Source organism: Leptonychotes weddellii, chromosome 9, assembly GCF_054177405.1.
Source record: "Leptonychotes weddellii isolate Sample4059 chromosome 9, ASM5417740v2, whole genome shotgun sequence".
In the NCBI taxonomy this organism is placed as follows: Eukaryota; Metazoa; Chordata; class Mammalia; order Carnivora; family Phocidae; genus Leptonychotes; species Leptonychotes weddellii.
In genome coordinates this window covers 108,735,500-108,746,787 of record NC_138377.1, presented here as the reverse complement: position 1 = coordinate 108,746,787, position 11,288 = coordinate 108,735,500, and the positions used below count along the sequence as shown (strand labels likewise).

General features: G+C 52.2%; 1 protein-coding gene across 3 annotated transcripts in view; it reads right to left on the bottom strand.

The window, feature by feature from the left end:
* The window catches only part of APBA2 (amyloid beta precursor protein binding family A member 2), a 223,033-nt gene that overhangs the window by 179,390 nt on the left and 32,355 nt on the right, over positions 1 to 11,288 (bottom strand). The window lies entirely within an intron of this gene.

Below are 11,288 nucleotides of genomic sequence, written 5' to 3'. Positions count from 1 at the left end.
GGACACAAGATACAGAGGTCGGTGTCATTTGCGTTATTCATCTTAAAATCACGTGTGACATACATATGGGGAAATTCTACAAAATACACTAAACCAAGCCTTTTTAAAGAAAGGCTGACCATGTGCACACGTGGGTGCACAGTGCAAGCCATCCCCTGTGCAAATGACGTCATTTCCTCCCTGACACACGGGGACGCCAGCACTCAGCCCACGGCCTGCACACCAGCGCTACCCCGGCGTGGGCCATTGCCCAGATCTCTGCGCGGAACCGGTCTACAGGGAGCCATCCTGGCTCACATCCTAACTCTGCCCCGTACAGCCTGGGAGGACGAAGGAACCTACCTATGCCTCAGTTTCCCTACTTTGGAGGAGGATGGGAGCACTGAGATATTCGGCGTCAGGCCCCACCTCCAGCACCAGCAGCTTGGTCTCCCCACCATGTTGAATGAAGGCACTGACCCCCATGACTTATAAGCTTCCTTAAGCTTTAATGGCACCTGCTGTGTTCCCTGTCCACGGAACAGGCCACCCAGCTGAAGGCCTCCTAAGTCCAAACACGGACCCCACGCCCCTCACCATGGGCCCACTCCAACACCACCGGGTGGGGGCATCACTGTCCCTGCAGAGAACACACAGGCCGAACCACAGCTGTGCCAGCCCCCAGCTACAGCCAGGGACACTAAGGAGGCGCGTGGGGGCATGGTACTAGATGACACGTCACCGACTCTGGACCACGGTGTGCAAGGCAGCCGGGCTCCCAGGCCTGAGCCCTCATCACGCCCCGAGCCCCCCTGCCACTGCTAGCTCACCCCTCTCATGCCAGTGTTCGAGTCATTCCCTTTTTGGTTCCTCCAGAATCGTACTGACAAACTCCTATTCATTCTTTAAATCCCAACTGGGAAAGGCATCCCTGAGCTTCAGCGGTAAGCACACTCTTCTCGGCCTGGCCTGTTGCAGCAGTTTTCATTCCCGATCCTACCCCCCGCTCCCTCTAGAAGCCCCCCTGGCCTCCTGAAGGCAGCGTTCCACAGACTGCAAATGCCACCGCACCCAGCAAACCACAGACACGGGACTCAAACACAGCCTTAAAGAAAGGGGAGGGTAAACGCAAGGCACCACATGGAGTGGGAAAGGACTCTGAATGGCAGCGCTGAGCTGGGGTCACAGAGGCCAGCCACAGCGGCAGGGAAGTAGGAAACAGGCTCCTGAAACCATACTGAGCACCCAACGCCAAGCTCAGAGGCTGGTGTTACCCCCAGGCAAATGGGGCCACCAGAAGTTTCTGACTGTGGAGGGGGGTTACCATATTGGTTTGGTGCAGGACAACCTGGGAGGGGCAGGGTTCATCCAGGAGCCCCCAGAAGGAATGCAGAGCCCCTCAGGGAGAATAAAGAGGCTGGACACTATACTGAGCTCCCCCCCCAGAGGGTATGTTGATGAAGCTATTCAGAAAAGCTCCTCCCTGGCTTCTCCCGGCTCCCCACGACCCCTGGCCCTGCATTCTGTATGGAAAGCCTCCTGCCAGTCCCCAAAGCTGCCTAATTACTCTGCAAAACTGCCTTTAACCAACCTGCCTGTTAACTGCCACGGGCCACAGGCTGCCACGTACAGCGTGTCCCCGAGGCTAAAAATACAGCCAGCTCTTCAGCAGTACTCCTCCTCCAGAGGCCTTCCACGGGGGCAGAGGCGTGGCTGCCTGGGAACCAGGGAGTCTTCCTTGGCTGTTCATCCACCCTCCATTCAGAAGCCATCTGTGGGGCCACCCTGCCATGTGCCAGGCTCAGGACTTCCGGTCTCTGCTGCCATGATCCTCCCTGGCAGGAACCAGGTGACACTGTGTCCCTCCCCATTCCCCCCCTCCCCAGACCACCCTATACTCAGTCACTCACAAGGCTCACCCAGGAAAGGTTCACAAGGAAGTGGTAAACACTCCAGCAACTCATAAACCCCACAGTCATGAATGGACCGGGAGTAACGCACAGCTCCCAGCTGCCACCCTCCACGGCTCCTTCCCAACCCCAGAAAGAATATGCGGAGGCATGGAGGTGGGCACCGGGAAGAAGTGACCCAGCTGTGACAGCCAAGCCAGGGTTGGGCTGGCACGGGGACACTGCCAGAGGACAGCCTGGCCTGTTGGGAGGGCATGGGGCCAGCAATGCCACGCCCACCTCCGCCACGTCCACACTGACACTGGGCCCCTGCACTGCAGAAAAATGGCCAAGCTCTGGAAGGCAGAGCTCAGAGGGTCAGGCCTGTCCCCAGGGTCAGGGGGAGCTCCAACCTTTGTCACCTGCAAGAGTCGCTTCTTGCCTGAGGCCTTCTGTGCGCCGGGGCTGGGCCGTCCGGCCCTGCTCTGCCCACTGCTCACACTCCCAAAGCCCAGCACGCACACAGCCCGCTGTCTTTTCAGTCAGAGGACGGTCCCACCACATCTGCTCCCCAGGCTCAACCACCCAAGTGAGCTCAGCGAGGCCTTTCTCCACCTGGCCCCTAAAGAATCTGAGACAGAAAGCATACAGATGGCAGGCACCTGGGTGGCTCAGTCAGTTAAGCGAAGCATCTGCCTTCGACTCAGGTCATGATCCTGGAGACCCAGGATCGAGTCCCGCATCGGGCTCCCTGCTCAGCGGGGAGTCTGCTTCTCCCTCTGACCCTCACCCCTCTTGTGCTTTCTCTCTTTCACTCTCTCTCTCACACAGATAAATAAAATCTTTACAAATATATATTTAAAAAAAAATACATACTGATGACGAACTGGTACAAGAAGACCCTCCACATCACTCATCATCAGGGAAATGTAACTCAAAACCACAGTGAGATATCACCTCACACCTGTCAGAAGGACTAGCATCAAAAACACAAGAAATAACAAGTGTTGGCGAGGACGTGGAGGAAAGAGAACCCTCGTGCACTGTGGGTGGGAAGTAAGTTGGTGCAGCCACTGTGAAAACAGTGGGGAAGTTCTTCAAAGAAAGTAAAAATAGATCCAGCGATTCCACTTCTGGGTATTTATCTGACCAAATGGAAACACTAATTCCAAAACATATCTGTACCCCCATGTTCACTGCAGCATTATTTACAATAGCCAAGATATGGAAACAACCTAAATGCCCACTGACAGATGAATGGATAAAGAAAATACGGTTAAAAAAAGAAACGCATATATATACACAGTAGAATTATTATTCAGCCATTAAAAAAAAGGAAATCCTGCCATTTGCAACAACATGGATAGACCTTAATGGCATGCTAAGTGAAATAAGTCAGACAGAGAAAGACAAACACCATATGATCACTTATATATGGATTCTAAAAAAACAAAGAAACAAACAAAAACCCTGAGTTGAGAGATACAGAGAATAGACTGTCAGAGAACAGAATGCCAGAGGTGGGGGGTGCGGGGTGGGGGAAATGCATGAAGTGGATCAAAAGGTACAAAACCCCCAGCTGTAAAATAAAGAGCATGGTGACTATAATTAATGACACTGTACTGCATATTTGAAAGTTGCTAAGAGAGTAGATCTTAAAAGCTCTCCTCACAAGAAAAATAATTTTGTAATTATGCATGGTGATGGCTGTTACTGTGATGGTTTCTCAATATATACAAACATCAAATCATTGCTCTGTACACCTGAAAGTAATATAATGTTATGTGTTAATTATACCTCAACTTAAAAAAGTAAAAGAATGAATCTGAGAAGGCAAAAAGATAAAACCTAGGTCTGAGAGAACAGAAATGAGAATGTACAGACCAGGGGCCGGGCCCCAGATGTGCAGGCCAGAAGGTCCTGCCCTGAGGCTCTGCCCTGCCCAGACCTGGCCAGGCAGCCATACCCTCCTCACAGCCCTCAGGCAAATGGCACACGGCCCTGGCAGGTATCCTGGCACAGCTAAGTCAGTGTCCAAAAAGCCCTTCATGTTTCCTCTACCTCCAAGGGCCAGAGAATCAGGGGCTGCTCTTAATGTCTGCCTGGGAAGCCAAGAGTGGGTCCCCTGATGCATGGAACATGGAGAACTTGCTCTCATCGTCCTCCAAAGCCTTCTCATCTCAACTGATAGCTACTTCCTTCAGGATGCTTAGGCTGAAGCCTCAGAGCCATCCTGGGCCCTTCTCCTTCCCTTGTCCTCCCACCCTTCGGGAAACCATGGCTCCACCTTGGACGTTAACACAGACTCCTAGCATGGCTCTCCCAAGACCACTGATGCCTGGGCTGAGCCTCCATCCCCTGTATGACTGCAGTGGCTCCTAACAGCTCGTTCTCTCTATGCTGGCCCCTTCTAATCTAGTCCTGGTGCACCAGCCCAAATGATCCTTCCCATTGGTAAGTCCTCACCAGTCTCTGAGGCCCTACACAATCTGACATGCATCTCTTCCACCACCTCTCATGACCTCTCGCTCTATACCTCTGCCTTTGCTCCCTCAGCACCAGCCACCTGGCCTCCTTGCTCTTCCTCGAACACACCGGAAAGATGTCACCGCAGGCCCTTTACACGGGCCATTCTCCTCACTGTCCACATGGCTCCCTCCTTCCCCTCCTCCATGCTGCTGCTCATATACCACCCTCCAAGATCACCCTACTTAAAACCACAATACCAGCCACCTTGCCTTCCCTGGCCTCCTCCCCTGCTTTATGCCTCCCCATAGCGATTACCACCATGTAATATGTGGTATATTTCTTTCATTTACCTTGGTTATAGCCTGCCTTCCCTCATTGGAAAGCAAGCTCTATCAGAGCAGGGATTTTCAATCAACATTCAATAAAAAATGCATGGAGTGAATGAATGAGTCCATCCTCCACCCGGGAGGAAAGTGGGACATGGGCACACCATAGCCAACACCCAGTGGCCCAGGAAACTGACGGGGACACAGCGCCACTCTCCACCTCACACAGTGATGATGGCGAGACTCCAACATTTCTGACCTGCCCAGAGGGAAGAAGAGGAAGTCCTTCTTGGGTCCAAACGTCCCCTCCAAATAAGCCCCCAAACAGTGCTACTGAGAGCCCAGGGCTGGAAGCACCAGGTCCAGCCTTTCCTCCTGCCGAGGCTCAGAGGGCAACACAGACCCTCCACACCGCACCCTAGGCCTTGCTGTGGGTAGCCCTGACCACACCCCCAGTAGCAGTGGGCACAGGGCCTGGGCCCCAGGCTGGCAACAACCACCCCCAGAGGCCACTGTGGAGGGCTTAGGAGTCCATCTGGAGCCAGACTGCCCGGGCTTGCTTCCTGAGAACCCCAGCCAACTACTTAACTCCCTGGGCTTCTCCTGTCCTGTCTAGAACATGGGGGACCTCAGAAATCTCCACAGGCTTCTGGGAGGAGGAAGAACACTAACATGTACCAAACTGCCTAGGGCAGGGCCAGCTGGGGATGAGTAAGCCCCGTGACCCCTCTAAAGCAACACCAACAACTCAAGGCTGCCCTAGGACATAGGGCAATGAGAAATGAGAAGGGTAGACCTGAAAAGATGGAGAGGAACTAGATTTTTTTTTTTTTTAAGATTTTATATATTTATTTGACAGAGAGAGAGACACACACAGCGATAGAGGGAACACAAGCAGGGGAAGTGGGAGAGGGAGAAGCAGGCTTCCCGCCGAGCAGGGAGCCCAATGCGGGGCTCGATCCCAGGACCCCGGGATCATGACCTGAGCTGAAGGCAGACGCTTAACGAACGACTGAGCCACCCAGGCAGCCCAAGGAACTAGATTTTTAAGCAAAATAATGAAAGGAAATAGAATTCAGTAGTCCACCTATCTAATGACTCTGTCCTCAATACTCTTTGAGAATTCTCCTTACTGATCTAATGTGAGCCCTATGAGGTCTTCTGAAGAACACTGCAGACGGGAAACACTAAGGTTCACCATAATTTTCCTGGGGAAAAAAAAAAAGTTCTTCCTATGATGGAAGGAACTAATCACATCATGGTGTGGAATGGTGGGTCTGGAACAGCCTTCCTGGCTCAGGTCCATGACTGGATGACAAGAGCCCACTCCCGTCAGCCAGGCTCCCTGATGGAACCCACGACAGACAAACCCAGTCAAAGACAGGCACCTCCTTCTCCTGCCTTTCCCAGGAGGGGCAAGTTGCGTTAGGAAATGAGCACCAGCCTGCGCCCTCATGCTCCGATCCTCTGTAGGGCCGGGCCTCCCAGGGTACAGATGAGGAAACAGGTCCTAAGGGAAGGAGCCCACCCCAGCTACCAGCTGCCAGGTAGAGGGGTGCTCCCCCAGCTTTGGGGGACCACACTGGGCACTGGCTTGCGGGAAAGTCTAGGCTGGCCACCTCTGCAAGACCAGACGTGGGGGCGTGGCGTAGGGCTGTGCTCTCAGGTGGAGCCCGTGACCAGGACAAAGGCAGAAGGGAACCCACTCTCTTTCACAAAAACTCAAACCCACCAGCACACCCCACCTCAATGGCCTCCCCCCTTTCACACGGTCCTGGGAACCGAGGTGTGTTCCAAGAACATCTGTTCCTGGGAAGGTGCTCTGCTCTGGCGCGTGTGACAAAGGCCGTATTAGGTACTTCCGCAGGCTCAGAAGGCAGCAGGGCCCCCCAGTCAAGTGTCTGGAGTAAAAAACATCAGCATCCACTGTGAAAGGCACCAAAATGGTGACTTTGGAAAGCATGGACCACAAGGCTCATGTGCCTCAGAGAGGGGTGCTGGGGGGAGCAGAGGGACAGCAAGCCCCAGGCCCCCGCAGAGAGAGCAGAGGGGCACACAATGGTTTAGGGCAGAGGGATGGGGACCAATCCAACCCACTGGCCCAGGGTGGAGGGTCCTTGTCCTCGGACGGGAGCCCCCGCCGCTTGTCCAGCAAACTACAGCCGGGAAGCCCTCCCTCCAGGAATGACTCCAGGCCCGTGTACCCAGCAGGAGGGAAGTCAGTGAGTATGCAGACGCACCCTGGGGAGTTAGCACAACAGCCCTGAGGGAATTCTATTCTTATCTTGCCCAAGCAGGCCCGCAGAGAGGCTGAGGAAGGGTGAGTGACTTGCTCAAGGGGGCATAGCTAAGTCCTGGGAGAAGCCAGGGCCCCAACCCTGGGGTGACCACATTCTGACGACCCTCTCTGTTCTCCTGCCCCCTGTCCTGCCTTCTGTCTGGGCACCGGACATATGGAGCATTCAATGCAGGATGTGATGATGGGGCCACGTTTAAGCACTTTTAGGTATATTTTTGTACTTTGCCAACTTCTGAGAGTGTTATCGTTTTGTTTTATGCCAAAAGGACCCTTCTCTTCGACTATCACAAAAATTTCCTCAGCATGATGGAATGGGGTAAGATGATGGAAATGCCACTAATTGTGTAAAAATGCTCCAGATGGACTAAAAATTTTGCATAGTATGTGAAGTATTGCCATCCTGAGAACTTTTACTTTGAATGGCAGTGGGCTGTCGGAGGAGGTTGAGGAGAAGAGGACATGATCTGACTTCTGATTTTAAAAAGTGTATAACAGCTTTACTGAGATATTCCCGTACCGTAAAATTCACCCCTTTAAGTATACGGTACAGAGGTTTTTAACATGCTCACCAGGCAGTTATCACCACCATGTAATACCAGAACATTTCCATCACTCGTACCCCTTAGTGGGCATCTCCCATTTCCCCCTCCCTACCCCAACCAGGGGATCCCCAGACAAGTGAATCCTAGAAATAGGTACTGAGCCCCCAAACTGCTCCCTGGCCTCTGGCTGGGTCACCACGCCCGCACAGGAAGCTAAGGCCCCTGGACCACACCCTAGGCCCATCATGATTTCAGTAGCTTACAGCTGTGGCTGGGTGGGCTGTCCTTTGATGTGCCACCTAGTACATGTCCACGGATTGGGACCCATCTAAACTGACCGCTCCCTAGCGTGTAACTCCATCTGAGCTCTCTGGAAGTCCACACTCACTGCCCACCTCTCAGCACCTCCAATGCGTGTCTAACAGGCACCTTGAGCTCAGAGGTGTTCAAATGGGGCCAAGTTTTCCCTGCAAAAGATCCAGCTCCACCTACAGCCTCCCCTACTCCCAGCTGATTACAACTCACTGCCCAGTTGGGGTCACCCTTGACTCCTCTCTCCCTCACCCCACCTGTGAGCCACCAGGACACATTATCAGCTTGAGCTTCAGATCCTTCCAGAACTCCACCTCCTCTGGTCCTCCCCACCACCCCAGGCAGCCATGGCCTCCATGATCTTGTGTCTCCTCACAGAGCTGCCTGCTTCAACCCTACCTTATTGGCGAGCGTGGTCCTTGGACACAACTCGGAGCAGCTATGTACTCAGGGTCTCCGTTAGCTTGGGCTACTAAAACAGAGTACCATGGACTGGGTGGCATATCCACAGAAATTTATTTCTCACAGTTTTGGAGGCTAGAAATCCAAGCTCATAGCACCAGTGTGGCTGGGTTCTAGTGAGAATTCCCTTCTGGGTTACACACTGCCCAGTTTTTGCTATGTCCTCACATGGTGGATATCCTCACAGAGCTGTGTGGCCTCTTCTCATAAGGGCACTAATCCCGGGGCGCATGGGTGGCTCAGTTGGTTAAGCGACTGCCTTCGGCTCAGGTCATGATCCTGGGGTCCCTGGATCGAGTCCCGCATCGGGCTCCCTGCTCGGCGGGGAGTCTGCTTCTCCCTCTGGCCCTCCCCCCTCTCATGTGCTCTCTCTCATTCTCTCTCTCTCAAATAAATAAATAAAATCTTTAAAAAAAAAAAAAAAGGGCACTAATCCCATCATGAGGACCCCACCCTCATGACCTAAGTACCCCCAAAGGTCCCACTCCTAACACTGGGATGGGGCATTAAGTTAAACTACAAATTTGGGGGGACACAAACATTCAGTCCAGGATATGTGCACACATCTGTACGGTGGTTATACTTCAATGAAATGTTCGCTTAAGGAAATTGAAGTGGTTGGGGCAGGGAGGGGGAAATGGGAGATGCCCACTAAGGGGTACGGGTGATGGAAATGTTCTGGGATTACATGGTGGTGATAACTGCCTGGTGAGCATGTTAAAAACCTCTGTACCGTATTCTTTAAAGGGGTGAATTTTATGGTATGGGACTATCTCAGTAAAGCTGTTATACACTTTTTAAAATCAGAAGTCAGATCATGTCCTCCTCTCCTCAACCTCCTCCTCCAACAGCCCACTGCCATTCAAAGTAAAAGTTCTCAGGATGGCAGGAAAAGCCGCCACTCCCGACCTCCAGGCCCTCTGGCCTTCCTCCTGGTCACGTGCTCTGCCCCTGCCTCACGGGCTCTTTGCTGTTCCCCGGACACCCCAGGCCTGACCTCCATGGTGTCCCACTCACCCCGAGGCCCCATCCCTTGTCCTGCCCTGTGCCTATCATGATCTACCTCACCTACTGGGGTGGAAATCCCTGCAATTTCCACCTGCTGTGTGGTCCATGAAATATTCCCCTACCTGCAACACCTACGACAGTGCTCAGTGGTGACCCCCGGAATGTTGTTGATTCAGTATCAGGACTGTCCCCAGGACACACACACAGACAGATGCTCATTAAGGGAGACTAACGGCCAGGTGGGCAGAGCGGCCACTCAACCAGGGTCTGAGGACTTGAGCTGCAGCTTACCCACCAGCCCCACACCATGTTTGGGGCCAGCTCATTCATCAATACCTATGTGCCAGGCATGAGCTGGGGGTGAGCGAAGGCCCCCTCGGTGGGACCTTACCCGAATTTAGTTAATAGTAATGATAATATATCAGTATTGGCTCATCAATGCTAATTAATATGCCATATTCACACTAGATGTGAGTAATAGGGGAAAGCGGGGGTTTGGGAGTGAGGAGGAAAATGGAAACTCTGAACTTTCTGTTCAGTTTTTCTTTAAGTCTAAAACTGCTGAAAAGCATGAAGACTGTTGATTTTTTTTTTTTTTCCCAAATATAATGGTTGAGATTCAGAGGGCTAAATATAAGCATGGACGCCACCGAGGAGCTAATGGGTACACTGGAAGACAAAGCTCCGGGATTCTCCCAGAATGCATGCAAACAGACCTGGGAAGCACCCTGCAGGAGGCCGGGTCTCTCCTGACTTTGCTGAGGGCCATTAGGCTCCAGGAGCATCCCCACCCCCAACCCCTGGCCCTGCCAAAGCCCGCCATCACAGTTTCCCGCTCTCCAAATTGAGGAATGTTAGTAAGTTCTGAGGGTTTCAGTTGTTCATCTTCTTTCCCTACAGACTGCTTTTTTTGGGGTGGGGAGGAAGGGGTGGTGGGCAGGGAGTGTGGGGACAACAAAGGAAACTCAGAAAAGATACAAACCTTGGCCCATGTCCTTGGCCTCTTCTGGGCTACTGCATTTCCCAGTTCATGGCCTAAGAGAGTGTTCTCGCCTTTATTTGGCTGTTGGTGGTGAATTACTTTTTTTGGCTGCTTTTCTCTTTTTTAAAAAATTTATTTCTTTAGAAGGAGTCCCAATGAAGCCTTTCAGAAAAGCAATTCAGCATTCCCTATCAAAAATTTAAATCTGCATATCCTTTTATCCAACAACGCCATTTCCAGAAGGACTCACATACATCTGAAATGATGTCTGTATGAGGATTTTTCATTGCAGCCATCATTTTGAAAACTGGAAACAACCTAAGTGCCCATAAAGAGAAGAACAGTTAAATAAATTATGGCAGAGTCCACACGCTGGAATACTTCAAGGCATTTTTTTCTAAAAGAGGTAGATGAATATGTACAGACAGAGAGAAATCTTACGGCCTATTGCGGAGTGGAAATGGTAAGACAGCTAGAGGGTGGGCGTATGTGTATAGATCCATCAAGCTAGCTAGAAAACATACGCATATCTGCAAGTTCACGTATGGATGCAAAGGCATACAGAACAGACCAGAAAGGACCAAATGCTTGTCAGCAGTTTCCTCTGGGGAGGGGAGTGGAAACAGGGGAGGCTAAGGGGGTGTTCACTTTTAATTTATTAAATACGTGTGTGCTGGTTGAATCTTTTACCCAAATATATTTATTATTCACCACCACCATAATGAAACCCCCAATCTGTGCCTTCCAGGATGCCACATTATAGCGAGGGAGCTGTCTGCAGTAAGAGAAGTGACCGAGGGGAAGGGGAAGGATGGGCGGGAAGAGAGGGGGTGGGACTTCCCACAGGAGCCACTGCTCCTGAATGCCAGGGAAGAGCGGAGGAGAGTCTGAGTCTCTTCAGGAAGACAGCCGCCGGAGCAGAGACGCCAAGCTCCCAAACGATCAGGACATCCACACACATCACGGGGCAAGCCCAGAGATAACAAAACCACAAGGGGAGGCGGTGACCCAAGAGAGAAG